Source organism: Lynx canadensis, chromosome C1 (assembly GCF_007474595.2).
Source record: "Lynx canadensis isolate LIC74 chromosome C1, mLynCan4.pri.v2, whole genome shotgun sequence".
Taxonomy (NCBI): Eukaryota; Metazoa; Chordata; class Mammalia; order Carnivora; family Felidae; genus Lynx; species Lynx canadensis.
In genome coordinates, this window is record NC_044310.1 from 59,957,271 (window position 1) to 59,975,483 (window position 18,213).

General features: G+C 35.2%; 1 pseudogene; it reads right to left on the reverse strand.

Moving 5' to 3' along the window:
• Nucleotides 1–15,536: 15,536 nt before the first annotated feature.
• Nucleotides 15,537–16,204, reverse strand: LOC115521693 (annotated as a pseudogene).
• Between the last annotated feature and the right edge of the window lie 2,009 nt (nucleotides 16,205–18,213).

The window sequence follows — 18,213 nt, forward strand, 5'->3', positions numbered from 1 at the left end:
ATTCAAAAAACCTTTAGGAAAAAGCATAGCATAGTATTTACGAACATGTCGTGGTATAATAAATAATCGTGTTGAATTTCAATTCTATCAATCGTGTGATTTGGGTTAGATATTTCACTTTTCAAGACTTATGTTTCTTGGCAAAATGGCTATAATTAATTTCTATATAAAACAGATCTGTGACTACATGACTTCTTAGAAGAATTGCTTCACAAAGGTCATCAATTTATTTCTCATGTATCATTTTGTGTTTTTGTATTCTAACCATTTATCCTTCACTTCTCATATTCGCAAGAGACAAATAATCCACCGTGTTTTTCCTCTATTGTTATTAGATAATCTCTGGGGAGGATTTGGAATAGTTATGAAATGCTCTCAGAATGACAATTATTGCATTATTTTTTATCTAGAAAATTTAAATATGTCTCAACAGATGGTATATATACAGTTTGGTCTGCATAATTCTTTTATTTGCTTGTTGAGAAGACGAATACAAATTAGATACAGTAATGTGCATTTTTGGAATAAAGTAAAATTGAGGGATAATAAATATAATTGGCACAAAAATGGAATGTCATTGGCTTTCAAAAATTTTTGAACTTTACTCACCAAAAGAAACAACTAAGTATATACTTACATATATACAACAGAAACAAAAGTTTTATGAAATAATGCTTAAGATTTTTGGCAGACTAAAAATACCCACTAATTTTTAAGACATTCCTCCTAGAATTCAATTCATAGAGAAGTGAGGTCTGTGTCCTTTTTTCTTGAATTTTGGCTGGCTCTGTAACTCTCAACAATGATGTATGGTAGAAGTGCAGCTATGCCACTTTTCTAGTCCAGGACTTGAGAGACTAGCAGTTTTTACATCATGGCTCTTGAAACATTTGCTCTTGTAGCCTTAGGCAGAGCATAAGAAGTCTAACTACCCCAAGCCTCCAAGTTTACCAATCTATAAGAAAGCTTTAAGGACCTATGTGAAAAATCCTGTAGGGGAGCTGTCAGGGATAGCGAGGGGTGGGTGGAAAGAGAGAAAGAAATCTGATCTCTTGCCTAAGCCATTGCAATTACCAGCCATTTGAAGCATCCCAGCTAAGACCCTAGATTGTTTGGAGCAGAAACAATTCTTCTCCAAGGCTTTTGTTTGAATTCTGGGCTCACAGAACCAAGAAAACATTAGTGATTCATTTTTTTAATTACTAAGTTTTAGAGTAGTTATATAGCACTTGATAATCAAAGTGCTGTTTACATTCTATTAATCTGAAAAAAAAATGGGTCTTGAACTACTATATACATTTTATGACCTACTGAGAGATTCTAACCTATAGTATGAACAACATTTCTCTGGACTTCCTATTAAACAACACAAAATAGGTAACTTAAAAATAATTTCAAATTCCTTGCTTCTTTGTTGTATTTATGTGTGGGGGAAAAATGAAATCCTGAATCCTAAATCTAGTATAGTTTAGTTGAGAGTTCATGGGCTTTATTGTCCAAAATTTAAAAAAAAAAATTGCCCTCAGTCCTGTCCCCAGTTCTTCACAAAATTGTCACCTCTCTGACCTTTATTTTTTTTCTGTTATAAGAATAATAATTCTTACATAAAAGTTGTTATACACATGGAATGAAACAAAAAATGAGAAAGCACCCCATACCATAAAGATGAGAATATACACATTATCTTTATCATTTTTATCACCCCATTTAAAAATAAATGGGAAAAAGCTAATGCATTTTTACAATTTGCTGTAAATAATACCAGAAATAGGCACAGCCTCCAATTATGCCTGTGCCGTTTGAGGAATATATAAATATACTAATTATGAATGGCTCTAGCTTTATTGGTCGCAATCTTATAGTTTAGTGAAAATTACCTTAGTAATCTTTCTGATCTCCAGGTGTGGACAAAGTTGCAGGTAAACAAGACTAAAACTTGACTGAGACCAGCTTCACTTTAGCTTCTGCAAAGTGGATTTCTCCACCCATTTTCCTTCTGAGTTACAATTTCTCTTCTCACTCTCAAGTGACCTGTCAAGTGGTTATCTCAGAGCTAACTCTCTTCTTTCCAACTAGGAAAGTCTCTTAAACCAACCATTTATACTTGTTAGGAAACTCATCACACCTGGGTGTGCATAAACATTGCATAACGTTTTGCTTCCAGGCTATCCTCTTTAAATCTAAGAGTGAAGTTTTGATTCTTTCACGATTTTCAGTAAGAACAAGAGAGAAGAAACACTTTGAAGGCTTTGGGTATAGGCATGAGCTAAAATTATACTTCATTTTCTCTGAAGGCTGACCACATGGTGAATGTAGAGGATGGGCAGAAGGGAAAGCCTTTAAATGATCCTGCTTCCCTAGAGAGGAAAAACTCCTTGCTCTTTTGTGGTCACTGGAGGGTACTTTATGAGAGCTCCTATTATAGGGAGAACATGTTCCATTTTACTCTTTTCCCACTTCTGGTAATAGCAAAATTAGGATATTATCCATATCTTTCCTTAAGCCCACCTTAGCCTTTAGTGGAAAATACATTGTTAAAATTATAAGTATGAGCTTTAAAATCAGACATACTAGGTTTCAATTTTACCCCCCACTCCTTTACTGATTATTTGCTGATTGACCCTGAACTTCACTTTTCTGACACTCAGAGTTTTTCATCTGTAAGATTAAGCTAATAATGCTAATCACATAGAATCATTTTTTTCCAATTAAATGAAATAGCATTTATAAAGCATCTGTCATATAGCATGCAGAGATGCATATTAAATGCCAGCTATCATCATCCTTATTATTCCATGTATAAGGCAGATCCAGTCCTTTTCCTTTATTCCCTACCCTGAGCAAAGGATTGGAAATAATATTATTAAATACATATGCTAAGGTAAGCACTATTTTACCAATTTAGGTATGCTGTGTTATTTAAGCTTTGTAGCAAATCTATACAGTAAAATTTATTATTCCAAATTTTTAAATGAGGAAATTGAGGTGCAAAGAAATCACATAGCTAAGGAGGTAAATCAGACCCTTTAACTAAAATATGTGACTTCAAAGCCCCTGCTCTTCACACCATGGTGCCCCTTCCCCATTTTTGTCCAATATTCATTTTTAAGAGTAGATGTGTTTTGTGCTTTGGAGAACAATTTGCCTAATTCAGAACTGTGTATTTGGGATGTTTATTACCATTTATTTTCACTTACTTTGCCACTTAAGAATGCATCCATATTCCTCCAGTGATATTTCTACTACTGATAAGAATATTTATTTACTTTTTAATAAAGGATTGAGGTGTTGAATGCATCTATATGTAACAAAGGAATTCAGGTGAACTTATATTTACATGGTTGTTTTTCAACATTTTCAAGGAACATCCAATCTCTCATATTATCTAATTCTTATACCCATCTTTTATAATAGGCCCAGTAGATGTAATTCAACTGGTAAGAGTTAGATACAGAAAAACAAGACACAATAAAATAGACTAATTTCATGTATGTAATTCAAGACTTACTGAGAATCAAAGTGAAAGCCAAAATTTATTGCAAGCTAGTCTTTACATAGATTAACTTGTAGGAGTGCCTTAGAGGTACTCTTTCTTGGGAAGGCCATACTGATGAGTTTTTGGAGTGACCGGGGAGGGGCGGGCGGTTGTGGGGTCTGGAGCTGATGGCCAAAAAAGATTTCTTGAAGACATCTTTGGTGCAAAAAGATGATTTTATTAAAGCACAGGGACAGGACCCGTGGGCAGAAAGAGCTGCACTAGAGTTGTGAAGAGTGACTGCTTATATACTATGAAGTTGGGGGAGGTAAAGTTACAAGGGAGGCTTCCAGAAAGATTTTGATATGCTAAAGAGGACTCCTAAGATACCTGAGGCCTTGCTATTGTCAAGCTAAGGTTGTTTTTCCTTCAAGGAAGTATTAGCATTAAAATAGTAGGGAGTTCCTGGATAAAAGTTTTACTCTGCCAGCCTCAAGTATCTGTCAATGGGCTGCAGGTTATAAGGCAATTTAATTTTACCTGCCATTTCCTTCTTGCCTTTGTTCCCCACATCACTATCACTATTAAGGGGTGATGTTGGTGCTCCAGGAAACTGAGTCTATAGGTTTCTGGAGATTAGGCTATTGATAAGATTATCTTTTTCTTGCACCTTACTAAGACATTTGTAAACTGATGGAGACCCATTGCAAGTATGACTGTGATCTCTCAGTTAACCACTTGTTTCCTTTCCTTTGTTCTTGGGCAGCCAGAAGTGCCTGAGGAATATCACACACATGGTTGGGGGGCGTTTTCTAGCTTGCACTTTGTCCTCGCCCCACCCCATGCTCCCTCATCAAATCCCCCCTTAAATGATTTTGACCCTTAAACCTTTAAGGTTGCTGAAGGTGGAAGGTCTCATCTTCCGTAGCTTCTTCCTGCTAAGTAGGGGTGTAGAGCTTTCCCTACACCTATGGGTCAACATTGATCAGTTGGGGAACATATAGGAGAGTTACAAAAGGCAGAAACAGCTGAATCCAAGGTGGACAATGTGTATGAACCTTCTTGAGTAGAAAGGATCATCTGTTGGCTTGAAGTTATTGCAGTGATAGAGTCTTGGCACTAGGCAGAGATATATGGGGGAAAACAGCAAACAAATTAGAATAACAAGAAAGAAACATCAATAAACATCCTTTGGTACTTGACAAAAATCCTCCAGTCCAGGAGTTTAGCCGATCATGCAAGGGAAAAGAGGGACTGGTTAAAGTGCCAATTTTGAGTATTCATGTCAGTTAGAAATCCAGATATATTTTTGTGGTAATCTGGAATGTATACACAGTATTGTTTTTATGAGAACACAAGTTTTACCTTGTGCAGCAGTTAAAACATCTAATGACATTCTGTTTTGTGGAACTGTTTTATGCATTTGATATATTTCAGTATTTAGTAATATAATGTCACTTTGAGAGCCATTTAAGTCCTTAACTGTGTAACAGCTGGTGTTTAGCCATTATATAGACTCTGTTTTGTTTAGTAAACAGATAATTAATAAAAGGCATTTTTATAGAAACAAGAAAAATATAGGTTAGAGCAAGTTACAAACCCAGGGTGTACCAATGCTGTCAGTGAGAAGGTTTTTCAGATGTCAGGCTTGAAGCAACCTCAGATGGAGTGGGAACAGGCAGCGGGAATCAGAAGGGTTTTTCTGGTTTGTAATCCAAATGTCTGTGATGATCCTTTTGAATGGCCCATTTTGAAAAGGAATTATATAAATTGGGAAAGGAGAATGAAAAAGAAAGACAAAACCATCATTAGAGAACTTTGAGGTATTTTACAGGTTCACAGGAATGAGAAGGCACATCAGTTTGCTCATTTATTTTTTTGTAAACAGGGTACAGGTTTTACTTTAGATATAGGAGCCCATGAAGAATGGACTATAACTTTACTGCAGTGGGAGTACATAACAATGACCCTGAAAGGGGACCTTTCATTTTGGAGTTAAATCCCCTGCTGTATTAGACTTTCAATCATTTAAATAAACCAGATCTCCTGGGTTTATATGGGGTGGGTTTCTAGTAACTGTTGGATGATATTTAGGGAGGATATGGTTTGCATATTCACTTAGAGATTTATGAATTAACCCAGCCTCAAGTGAATAGTCTAATAAGGCAGTATTGTCTTTATCTATTGATAGGTCTACAGTGAGAAAAGACTTTTCACATACAGTTGTTGGGAGGAATCCATCCCATTTTGCAGTTGTTTAAACAATCATATGCCTATGGGGTCCTGTTACTATCCTCATAGAACAACAAACAAGAAGATTGTCCATACCTGTGCTATTGTGATAATTTCTCTGAAGTTTGCCTCAAGTTGTCCAGTTTAGGCAAACAACATTTAAAGACAATCACAACTAGAATTTAATATCCATAAAGGTGGTTTATTGAAACATAATTTTTCTCCCTAAAAAACCTTCATTTCCAAAGACAGCCAAATCAAGACTAATTCATTTGCAAATGAAGTCCAGTTTTAACTTGGCTTAATTATTTACATTAACTCAGCAAGAATAGTGATTGTTCATATAGATCTTTTAAAGTCAGCTTTGCGGGAACCTTTTGTAAGGAATCTCCACATTGAACTCTTGGCAGCCTGTCCAGGCCAGAAGCCAAGCCAAGTACTTGCCTTCACACATGCCTGTAATACCTGTAGAATTGGGCAAATTCCTTTTCACACGGTCCCCAAGATATCTTGAGGTTCCTGCACCTGCCAGGAAGCAACATTCTTTACTCACCTGGTAAGGCTGCTGGGAACCCTGTAAGCAAGGAATCAAGCCAATATTTCCAAGGGGCTCTTCTTTTCCATGTTTCATAAAGTCTTAGTTCCTTAAAGCTGTCTGGTCATATTTGAGTCTATGCGTGTCTCTCAAATATGACATTCCAATCAAAGCCTTGGTAAAATAATCAATGTTTCCAATTGTGTCCTGTTACTAGAACAGATTCTTAATGAACTAATGCAAATAAGTATGATTGCCATGGAAGGAAGAACACTCCTCGAGTTTGTGAATTTCAGAGGGTGTAGGTAGAGAAAAAAGATAAATGCTTTAGTTTGTTTATAAATAAATACTTCATCATATTTTTGTATATCATGTCTTAAGAGATAGTTTGCTTAATCAGGAAGAACAAACATTAGAGAACCAGCAATACTTTAAAACAAGAGTCACAAAAACTATAATCTTTCTCAGTTCATTTAGTCCCTTGTTACTAATTTTTGTTGAGTATGAAGGCAGCTTCTTAGTTCTGGAAGTTCTTACCAACTTTAACATTAATCTTAAAAATGTCAAGTACCTTTATTCGTCCTAAAAGTCCTTTTTATGAATCTCCTTGAAGGTGAAATATGTTTTGTAAGGGAATAAGTACAATAACTTAAATGACAAAAGACTTAAAAATGGGCATGGTTAACAATCAGATTAGAATTCATTAGGATGCATTTGACAAGGAAATTTGGTTATTTCTGTGACACAACACTCTGATAATTAGAATATCAAGTGATGACCTTATTACCAAAACATATTAAAACTTCAGGAATTACATTTATATTTGAGCAGTTACAGCATTTACCCAAGAATACAACCTAAGGTTTACCATTGTTTGACAGTGCTTTTCAAGTAACTTAACATACCAATCAAAAAGGTCTAATTGGTCAAAGAGACTTCATTTACAATTTAAATCTTGGGAAAGTTTGTTAAAACTTTAGAAAGTTATAAAGCGCATGCATCCTAAGTAGGATTACAGATTATTACAATTCTTAAAACTTTGAATTATTTATTTAACCAAGATGGCAAAAAGGGATTTCAAAAGCAAATATGTAGGGTTATATAGTTATTAGGAAAACCTAGCTCCTTTAACACTGAGAAGTTTTAACTAACTAATCAAAGACCCCATAAAGACAAAACAAAGTTTTGTTTTTTCTGGCAGACAAAAGACCCTTTTTACATTTTCTTTCAAAAGTAGACCAACAATCTAAGAAAACATCAAGAAAAGCAGAGTTTAATCTTATGCCAGTGTACTTTTAAAATCCATTCATTGCAATGTTAGTCCCTCCTAACCACACATAAAATTCCTTTTTAAAGATTTTCCTTCATGAACTTTCTACAACTTTCCTTTGCCTTCAAATTTTGTCCTAAGCCATTTTTCTCCAAACAACCAATCTCATTTTGGACAAAATGTGTTCTGTGTATTTGAGCAATTAACCATTCTGTTCCAGCTGATTATAATCTGAAGAGGATGTTTTGGCTTCTATTGGTCCATCATGTAGGTGTGTGTAATGAAGCCGTAAGGTTGTAACAATCAAAGAGATAATATGCATTAATGGCTTAATACTCATTAGATAAGTAAATAATAAACAGCTATTATTGTTATAGAAGCTCTCATAAAAGACTGTCATCCTTCTCATTTACTATTGTCTTTTGCATGCTGAATATTTGAGAATATTAGACTCCTCTTTAAAAATATCAATTCTGCTCCCACAAGTTCAGCTATATGAAAACCAAGGATCTTTTTTTTCTTTCCAAATGTCCTTATGACATGTAATTGGATGCTGTACTTACTATAAAATTGTTATTTCTAAGAAAAAATACTGATTTTTATTAAAACAATTAATGGTTCGGAAATATTAAGGAGGAAAAAGTTTTCCTCTGTCACCTAATGCTGCAGGATTTTTTTTTTACCACAATACCTGGGATTTGTTGTCTCCCTACGTTGAAGAACAAAATAAGCAGCAGGCAAAAGTTTTATTAGAGTATAAGATCAGAAAGGAAGAATAGTATGAAGAGCTCTTTACTGAGACGGGACTTCTGAAAGTGAATGGCCGAGGACTGTAGGCAATGGTCCTTCTTTTATAAAGTTCTGGTCATCCCTCACCCTTCCCTTCACCCTAGTTCCTTCTCAGGTTCTATCTTTATTAACCTGATAGCTCTAGGAGCTGGGTTGTCCATTCCTGACTGGCTCCTCCTTATTGTATGAGGGGTAGCCTATGGCCATACTTAGGTATTCTGTCAAATTGCTGAGGGAAACCTGAGGGGGAGTAGGTGGGGTCTGTTATATTCTTAAAATTTTTTTTTCAACGTTTTTATTTATTTTTGGGACAGAGAGAGACAGAGCATGAATGGGGGAGGGGCAGAGAGAGAGGGAGACACAGAATTGGAAACAGGCTTCAGGCTCCGAGCCATCAGCCCAGAGCCTGACCACGAGATCGTGACCTGGCTGAAGTCGGACGCTTAACTGACTGCGCCACCCAGGCGCCCCTAGGGTCTGTTATGTTCTTAAAAGGAACTTCAAGCCTGAAGGGGTTTGCTGTGGTCACACACTCCCAGCATTGTTCCAAAATAGTTGTTTTCCCCACCCAGGCAACTCAGGTCCTATCCTTTCCCTCTCTCCCTATTTTATACTATCTTTTTCTATCATACTAAGGTTCTTTTAACTGAACTCAGAATTAAATTGATGTGAGACAGATTGACAGGAGAAAATCAAATTCAATTTCGTATGTATTGGTAATCCACATAGACATGAGATTCCAAAATAGACAAAATGAGGTATATATATATATGTGTATATGTCATCCTGAAGAAGAAGGGTTAGGGATCTAGGACTATAAAGGGAAGGAATGCAATATACAGGAAGATGAAAGAGAGAACATTTAGTAAACAAATGTTTGCTACACCCTTCAGAAACTGTGGGACAGAGGACTTTGATCAAATAGGACTGGATAGGTTCCTCCCTGTCTAGCACACCTACTTTACATCATAATACAGTTATCTTGTGGTGATAGCTGTCTTCCCAGAGTAGGTCCTCCATCTAAATTCTTTTTGGTAGTTAATGGGGGCAGGTTAAAGTTTCTTCTGAGTCTTATGGACCATGATTATTTTCAACTTGGCATAATCTGCATGCCAAAGTGGCCCATCTTGGGGTGGCCTGTCATGGGCTCCTATATTTGGCATCTAAAAGGTGTGTCTAAAATCTGATTTTGAATTAGGTAGAAGTAAGAAAAGTAAAAAAAAATTGAGATGAATAATGAAAAATCAGGATTCTGAATTTTGAATGCTTTCCTATTTCTCTTTATGGCATAGCAAACTAATCATGATATTGTGTTTTAGTTGCCTTTGTAAGATAACTTGAGAAAATCGAAATGAGTAGAGCCATCCTCAAATTAAAATTATATATTATATATTAATATATATGTTTTATATATCATATTATATATTATATATAATATATTAATAACATGTATATAATAATGCAATAATGTAGTACATATTAATAAAGAATATATATATGTATTTTTCCAATGTATGTGCTCTGATATGTTTTAAATTAAAATGAACTGTTTAATGCATGTATATGCTATTTATACTATTTTCATATTATTTGCATTAACTGACTTCTATCTTTATGACCTTGTTGCATAAGACAGCTTCTATTCTGTTACAGTTAGCCTGAGTGCTGTCATTTATAAAGCAGGATTAATAACAACTGCCTGCCTCAAGTGGTTAAGATCAATTGAAATTGCTTAGGTAAAAGAACTAAGTATCGTATCTACAGCAGAGAATATGCACAAGATCTATTAACTTTGTCCCTCTCATTCTTTCTTTACACTTCCTTTTACTGTTTTTATTTTTCCATACCTCTTTACTTGATCATACCTTTCATTCTTGACAATGCTCTCATAATGCTGTAGTTGGAAAATATTAATTTCAAAGTTTAGTTTTACTTTAGTTTTCTATCAGAATGGTTGCAATCAGAAGGAAGTGCTGATTGTATTAAATCAGAAAAGTGGACTCTGATTTAATAAATATCACATAAAAGCACAGCCACTCATTCGGTTTCTAATGGTGATTCAATTACTTCAAAATCATCTAGGGAATTTTTGGTGTTTCTTGATGAGTTTAGGGGTGAGGGGTATATAACACCAGTTATCTTCATCTTTTCCTTTTAAAGTGATAAGATTTTCAAAGAACAACTTATCTTTATAAATCCAAATTTCTAACCTAAAGTATTCCTTTTGAGAAACTTCAAAATTAATAGCGAGTTGAATTTATTTTAAAAATCAAGATCTACAGCACATTGGTGGTACCATTCATTATGTAGGCTAAAAAAATAAAAATCAGGTCCATTAATAATCTTGCAAGATAAGTGGGTAGGGGAAGCTGACCTTTAACAAATTCAGCCTAATCAGTATTAAAACGTTTGTTAAATATCTTCTTAGAATTAAGGCACCTAGGAAAAACTTGAACTTGATGAAGTTTTGGGGTGATGGGGGGTTCGTGGGGTCTGGAGTCTATAGCCAAGAAAGAATTCTTAAAGACGTCTTTGGTGCAAAAATGTGATGTTATTAAAGGATAGGAGTACAGGAAGAGCTGCACTTGGGTTGTGGGGGTGACCATTTTATGGAGTTGGGGAGATAAAGTCAAGAAGGAATTTCAGAAGAGACTTTCACATGCTAAAGTTTACTTGAGGCCTAGCTATTGTCAAGCTAAAGTTGTTTTTCCCTCTAGCAAGGCATTAACTTTAAGACGGTAGGGTGTTCCTGGACTTTAGGCCATTGATAGGACTGCCTTTTTCTGGTAAACCTGTGGAGACACTTACCAGTTTAACCATTTTTTTTTTGTCCTTTTCTATTTTTGGGTAGCTGGGAGTGTCCAAGGAATATCATACATGTCCCACCTGGGGGGTGGGGGTGGGGATGTGCTAACTTGTACTTTGCCCTCAGCTTGCCTCAAGCTCCTTCATCAAACCTATGGATCAAATGCAAAAATATTAGTTTATTTGTGCCATAGTCACATAACTGAAATTTATTTTGTCATGAAATGCTTTGAATGTCCTCAAAGATCATATTTCTGATGCACACAAGAGGCTTTTGCTGAAACTTGATAGACTTCATTATGCTAAATATCTAAATATTTTATGTGATAGGAATAGAATATGAATTTTATGAATGAACAAAATGCATATATCTGGTTTCCTTGATTGCATTGAAAATATTTCTTATGGTGATAACCTTAGTTCTTTTGAGGAGAAATTCCTGAACAATACTATCATCCGAGGAAGTGAGAGGCCATCAGTTTTAACTCCCAATGTGTTGGCTTTATATTGCATTGGGCCATTAAAAAGGCATTTTCTCTCGGTGATTCTGTGCCTTCTAATAGGCAGATATTAGGATATTTATCTACCTGGCAATATTCTCAGCCAATATTTGTCAGTCTTACTCTGCACAATTACAACAGAAAAGGATTGGAAAAGAAGGGAAAAAAGAGCACTAAGAAAGTAAATAATGTATTTATATAAGCGTATTTACATATGCTGCATGTAATGTTTTCAGATGGTGAAATTTCTTAAAGATACCTATATAAATAGTTTCTTCGCCTATAAATGGAACTAATTTATGAAGGGCAGCTTGGATCTCTACTTGTGACAGGAAAAATAGAATAAAAATGTAAACGAAATCCTTTAAATGTTAGAGTTCTTTGATATTTTATCTTCTCTTGAAAGACTTCATGGGCAGAAGGATGTTTAGGTAAGTGGAAGGGAGGTGAAACAAGTCAACTTGGACATGGCTTTCAGAACTTTCTCCTATGGTTTCAAAATTCTAACTAGTGATCTCTCGTTTCCTAAGTCCATGGAAAGGAAAATATTAATAATGGTAATCAAAGCCAATGCTATTAGCTACAGGAAATCTTTTAGTCATAAACATTATTGAACAGACCAGTACAACTGCTTAGTATGTATGTTACAAAGAGAAACAATTGTAGCCAAGATTATCACATGCTAAAATCTATTCATTTAAAGATACATCATCTGGTAGTTATTTCTCAAATAGGAGAATTAAAATGTAAACAAAACAAAGACAAAACCACACATAAGGGTGCTAATTCCAATGCTAAAGGATATAGTTCATAAAATAAAACCGCCTAAGTGGTAATAAAAGAGTTTATAGAGTTAGTAAAATAAATGACCATTTCAAGGGAAATACAAAATTATAAAAACCACCTTAGATTATATTCCTAGTATAATCCACAGAGCAGTGGACAAGATCCAGATACTGATATAAAGTTCTATAACACTTCTTACTGTAGTAGATATTTATGCTAAAGTTAATATAGTAAAATACTCAAGATCATTTTCTTTATTTCTTGTGTCAGCATATGATTTTGTTGAATACAATGACCTTTGGAAACAAATAGTTTTATATTTGGAGTTGTTTATATTAGTTGAAACCTAAGATATTAAGTATTCTATACTACTCTTGCAAATAAATATATAGCAAAATGATTCAATGGCATAAACATGTAATTGTCACAAACATAGCAGCCCTGGGCCATGCCACCAATTCAGGGATAAGAGTTCAGTGGAGGGCAGTGGAGGTGGGCTGCTGGATTCAGTTAATCAGGGATTCTTTGTGATTCTCCCATCTTCAGGACATGACTTTAAGGTTGCTGTGGACATCATTATCCCAGTCAGCCAGCAAAGAAAACAAACAATAAGGAAATTTTTGTGATCCATGTCTGTGACACACATCGATTCTGCTTACATGCTGTTGGTCATATATCATTCACATTGCTGTAAAAAAACAAAAACAAAACAAAAGAAAACTTTGAGGGAAGCAGAGAACAGTGTCTAGCTCAATGTGCCAAATTTCTATGTGATGTATAGTTTCCGCATTAGGTTAGAATGCGGGTACTTATTGTCTCAAGACTTGGAAACTCAAAATACAAGTCAACTGCGTTTTCAAACTCAATATATAACTGTAGGTTGGGGAAAAGATATCCATACAAAACTAATTTGGAATAGTGGGCAATGGGAAAGCACTGAAATCGCAAGGATAAAGAAAAGAATGGTGTAGGGAAGCATTTAGAAGAGTTCTACCCTGGCAATGAAAGAAATTATTTGATTAGAAATTGAATGTTCTCTCAGGGGAAAAATCTCATTTTCAGTGGTTCCAACTTTGCCTTCTGGGAGTTATTCCTTGCTTGTTAGTCTCCATACTCACTTTTCTAGGAAGTGTTGAGAATCTAATTCTCTTAGAGACTAGTACAGCTTTTGTTCTGTTTCTGCTGGTGCAAACATAGAAACCCAAGGTTTATTTTTAGCTGAAACAATTAAAGACATTTTGGGGGCTGTCTTCTTTTTCCTTGGAAATATTTCCCTTGATATCATGATAGGCTACGGATCTATTTCCTAGTAGTTTTTTGCAGGTGCTGAAAACTACGTAAACCCAAAGTTTGCTGCTAGACATAGTTCTCAAGGCTTTTCTATCTTTGTCATTTGACCCCATCATTTTCTCATGCTCTCTACTTAACGGCAACTACCATGAGATTATCTAAAAGAAAATAGTCTTAAATGGGAATATAAATCCTTTATCTCCTATTTACCACAGATTTAAATGGGTCTTAAGAAGTCTTTTTTTGGGGGGCAGGATGGTTGTTAAGAAGTCTTAATGGGATTTTGTTGTTCAAAGTCTTTTTCAATCTTACATTCTTTAGGGTCCAGAATCCTTTGTTTTTTCCCAATATTTTGTGGACTTGGTCTTTGTTTTTACAGTAAATAATTGTTTCCCTGAACTCATCTCTAACTTGTAATACCAAGCCAAAAGCAGTAAGTAGTATGAATACTTAAGAATAGTTGAATTTTTCCAACTATTTTTCCTAAAGCCTTAGGTGCATTAATTAACTTTCATGTTTTTTCAGGTTGTACAAAATATTTTGCCATTGTATGAAATGAGTCTTCAGATTTCTAGCCTGTAGCATCTTTTCCTTCTTTTCTGATTCCTGTGTGTGTGTGTGTGTGTGTGTGTGCGCGCGCACGTGTGTGTGTGTAAGTAAAAAAAAAAATCATTGAAATTTGATGACAAGCGGACATAAAACTCAAAGTTTGGCACTTCTGAGGGGGAGGAGAATAACCACTACAGATGTTCTTTTACCCAAATGAAACACAGGCTAGAAAATAACACACCACTGCTAAAGCAATCCAGAAGAGGGACATGAAAACAAACCTGTACATTCAGTAGGAATTTGCAGTCATTTTGGATTTCCACTAGGTAAGAAAATACAATTTTGGGTCAGTTTTTCCATGCTCAGGTGTATGAAAACAGCAGCAACAACAACAGCAAAAACCCAGCTGACATGCAGTAATGTCTCCTGTACTTAGGTCTGTAAAAATTATCTAAGTACAGAAGTACGTGTGGAAGAATTCTCTTCTCATTTTGTAAAACAAAGTGTTGTAATATTTCACAGAACAAGATATGGCAGATTTGTTTGTTTCTTTTTGTAAAAATCTTTTAAAGAGGTTGAAGTTTAAGGGTTGTATTCTTCTCTTTTAATTATAATTACCAAGTCAATTTTACTTAACTCATAAGCCTGCTGTTTTCAGCTGTTTGGCACATAGCTCTGAAGAGCAGTATCAGAGTCTTCTTCCTAATGAAAAGCCCACCATTATATGTGAAGAGGGAAAGAAATAAGAGATGGGGAATGTTCCCAAACATTCTGCAAAAATTCCTTTAGGTTGCTATTTACAAACCAGGGCATTGGATGCCTCTAGCAGGCCCAAGAAATGCAGAAATCACAGGAACCAGAACGAGAGGTAAGGCATGGCCAGGACTCAGCCCCTTCTGGGCTTTGAGAAACCAAATGGAGAGGAGCCATGACCTTCCAACCAATACCAGGAAATGTAAGAGCCCTCTACACCATCCTCTTTGAAAGTAAGGAAAAATGCTCACTTGGTGTGTACTCAGCTATTGCATTTACGGGGACAAAACTAGACAGAAAAAGTAGGGGGAAAAGAGAGTGGCAGTAAAAATGGTACTGTATTCAACCTTCTGTCTCACTCCCTCCCATCACAACCCCCTAGTACAATTCTCCCCTTTTTGTTCCCACAACATTGCTACAACCAGAAAAAAAATAAATTTCAGAAAGTGGGATTTGGGGGAGTAGGGTGGGTAAAAATAGTCAAACCACAATAGGAATTTTTCAAAATAGGTTATTCCACTTGTCATCATCATCTCCTTCATTTACAGGTTTTCATTTTTGCTTCTGACTCCTTTCTTCTTCACCAACATTGTCTTTATTTTCTTCATCGTCTATGTCCCAATCATTACAACTCTCTTCATCTTGTTCTTCCTTCTCCTTTCCATTCCCCTCGTTTTCTACTACCTGAGAATTTTCACCATACTCTTCCTCATCCTCTCATCTTGTCTAGGTCCTCCACATAGTCATCAGCATCTGATTGGGGACCTTGTCATCCCAGTAGCAGCCATTAAGATATACCTGAGCTGCGGGAGGAGCTTCAACATGTTTTCTTATAATCGTTCAGGTCGGTTACCTCACAATCGAAAAGGTCTAAGCTCTTGAGGTTTTCTAACTTTCTCAGTGGTTTCATTGTGCTAAGGTCTTTAATTTTGTTGCCACTTAATTTATATGTGTGAGGTTAGGACAGTTTTCTGCCAATACTTCCAGGTCCCCTGAGACTCTGTTATCATTTAGTTCAAGCTTCTTAAGTCTAACATTGGTAAGTTTGTGACTGAGGCAAGGCCTACATTGATTGTACTTAAGAACTCCAGTTCTTCAGATTCATCTGGGAGGGCTTCAGTTTTGCCTTCAATCAACTGGCAGTTGTTGAGGACAATCTATTTCACGTCAGAGGATGTCCTGTTTCGCAGCTCTAAATGAATCCATTTGTCCATGTCCATCTTTCCTTCTCCTTCTGCAGAGGCTCCCATGCCAGGGAAATTCAATCAGTCTGCTTCCTAATCATTATGACAAAACCATATATTTTACATTTTTCCCAGCGGCATTCCACTTTACAGCCTCAAAACAGACCCCAAGTGTAATTACTAAATGAAATAGAAGTATTATTTCTTGCTCACTCATTTAGGACTGTTCCAGAACATAGTGCTAGGGGAGCAATTCCCTACTAGTGGTTACTCAAAGACTCAGTTTAATGGCATCTTGGCATCTTTGCATCTTAAACATATGGTTTCAGGGTTATCATCATTCATACCATTTAAATAAGCTAGGAAGGTTAAGAGCATGGAGGAATTCTCATGGAAATTATTCTGGGCTTTACCTGAAAATGACACATAATTTATTAGCATTTCATAGAATAGCCTGCAGTCACATGACAAGACCTATCTACAGGAGAAGCTGGGAAATCTAGCTAGGAAGAATAAAATGGTTTTCATGGAAAATTAGCAGTTTCTGTAATACTGGTTTTGTCAAAGGAAAAGAGTAATTACAGTAACAAATTTGATAAATGTTTCTTGGGTTGGATATATACTAAGTGTGGCATTCTTAAGTGTTCAAGTAATATTGTGTTAACATTAGCTATATGACTTTTTTTCCAACTTAGCTTTAATTAAGTTTCAAGTTAATGAATTCTACAATATTCTGTTATGTATCATATCTTGACTGTCACATTCAAATTTCTCTTGTGCATGAAATAGAGGGGAGGAAGTTGGAATATGCAATGACAGATCCATAATGTAAATATTACTATTTATTTTGAAATAAGATACAACTTTATCTTTTCCTTATTCCACATATCATAAATCCCGAATGGGCCAAGTACTTAAAATAAAAATCTAACTTAAAATTTTCATTAGAAAATATAGGTAAATATTTTTGTAATCTTGGGAAAATTCTGAGCATATGTGGAATTTGTACTAGACAAGCATAAAATTTTTATATGAAAGGGAAGTCATTGAATATTATGAAGTCTGACAAATAGAAGAAAAGGAGTACATAAAAATGAACAAAGTCTCACAAACCCGTGAGACATCCTCAAGTATACTAACATACACAATGGGAGATACAAAAGAGAAGAGAAAGAAAGGACCAGAATGGTATTTGATGAAATAATGGATATAATTTCCCAAATTTGATGAAAAACATTAATGTACACATCCATGAAACTCAATGAGCTTCATGGAATATAAAATCGAAAGGATCCAGACCTAGACACATTATAGCAAACTATCATAAGCTAAAGGCAAGAAAAGATGGAAAGCAGCTAACAAAAAATAGCTTCTTACTTACAATAAGTCTTTAATAAGATTAGCTCTGATAACATTTGTTATCAGAGACAATGGGTGCTGGAATACAGTGGAATAACACATTGAAAGTGCTGAAAGGTAAAGACTATCAACCAAGAATTCTATATCCAGCAAAACTACCCATCAAAGACAAGCTAGAAGTTAAGACTTTCTGAAATAAAGCTGAGAGAATTCATCACTAGCAGACCAACACTAAAAGATGTACTAAAAGGAGTCCGTCAGACTGTAATGCCATAACACTAGATGATAATTTAAATCCATAAAGAGATAAAGAGCAACTACATAGGTATATATAAAAGACGGTATAAATGTATTTTTGGTAACTATTGTTCTCCTATCTTATTTAAAAGACAACTGCATAAAAAATGATTATAACGCTGTTAATTAATTTATGATCTATAAAGACACAATTTGTATGACCCAAATAGCATAAAATAGGAATGGATGGAGACATATTGAAGCAAACTCTTATAATCTAATATGTTAAAATCTGCAGTTGATTATTTTAAGTTAAATGGTTATTGTAATCCACAGAGAAAATACTAAGAAAATACCTGAAAATATAAAATAAAACAAAAATTTACATAACAATTATAAAATATTGATTTAGCACAAAAGAAGGCTGTACTGTGGGAATAGAGGAATAG